Below are 1,227 nucleotides of genomic sequence, written 5' to 3'. Positions count from 1 at the left end.
GCTGTAATCCACCAGGCAATATCGTCAATACTCTAAACCTTGAGGTAACCATGACAACAGCAGCCTAACACAGACTCCTTTCAAAATACAATTTACCCTCCGTGACCTTTCCAACTATCACTAGTGAGTTTTTGTTTCTGTTTCCTCAGCTGTCAAAGGAGGAGAAGAAGAGGGGGAGGAGGAGTCTTGAGGAGGAGGAGCTGATGGAGGAGAAGCAGAGTGAAAACAGTCTCCCTGTCCTCCACCTGCAGCGGCAGAAGAAGAAGTCCTACACTCTGGTACAAACAAGTATTTGTTGAACACATGGGGGCGCTGCAAATAAGAATCATGTGGATGTTGTTATTGAACAGTTTGGATCTGTTGAGTTCAGACTGGAGCTCAGGCTTCAGAGCTGAGGTACTAATGGAAATAAAGTCTGAAGGTGTTTTAAATGTGTTGTGACAGGACTGTTTAGGCGGGGCTGAGTGTGTGACATTCGTCTGTCCACTGATCAACATGAACAACTCTGCGACTCTGACGCTCAAAGCCAGACTGTGGAACTCTACCATGATCGAGGTGCAGCCACTTTCTTTACATGTATTCAACTTTAAGTCATTGAATCCACAGTTCAGCGTTGGGTTGTCGGCTCATTTCCTGTCTGGATCAGTGTCAGTATTTTCATTATAAAAGCTCCTCTGAGCAGCAGAGAGCTAACAGAGAGGAAACACTGAGACTCATCAGGTGACACATGGATCATCATGTTGATGAACAGATGGATGTGGAGATAAACAGCTGTTTGTCACACAACTACAGATGTGTTTGAAGATTGTATACAGAATATAGAATAAGAATATAGATCAAAAATTAAAAGCAGGGGAAATATGTATTACACACTCACTCACTCACACACTCACACACACACACACACATATATATGTATATATATATGTGTGTGTGTTCTCTCCTGTTTTTAACTTTTTGATCTATATTCATAATGATTCTGCATCAGGAGTGTCAGTCAGCCTGGAGTTCTTCTGCCCTCTAGTGGTCAGATGTCTCCAGATTCCCCTCCACATCCAGTCCAGGTGTCTCTCTGTCTGCCTGTTGTTTTACCAACTGTTGGATCCAGACTGAATGACTGATTATCTATCAGTCTATACCCACATATCTATCTTTATATTTATATACATATGTAAATATATATATAGATATATATGAGGATATCCTTGGGGAGCATGCAGAGGGTCC

At 42.1% G+C, this 1,227-nt stretch overlaps 1 long non-coding RNA gene across 1 annotated transcript; it reads left to right on the top strand.

Annotated features, from left to right (window-relative positions):
• On the top strand, positions 1 to 980 carry LOC147820225 (uncharacterized). The gene is made up of 3 exons (XR_015437309.1): positions 1 to 44; positions 150 to 278; positions 445 to 980. It is a non-coding gene; the product is annotated as an uncharacterized LOC147820225 (long non-coding RNA).
• The last annotated feature ends 247 nt before the right edge of the window (positions 981 to 1,227 follow it).

This window comes from Seriola lalandi, unplaced genomic scaffold (genome assembly GCF_002814215.2).
Source record: "Seriola lalandi dorsalis isolate HSWRI2012SDOR001 ecotype SW California unplaced genomic scaffold, Sedor1 jcf7180001976465, whole genome shotgun sequence".
NCBI lineage: Eukaryota > Metazoa > Chordata > Actinopteri > Carangiformes > Carangidae > Seriola > Seriola lalandi.
This window is presented reverse-complemented; position numbering and strand designations above follow the sequence as displayed.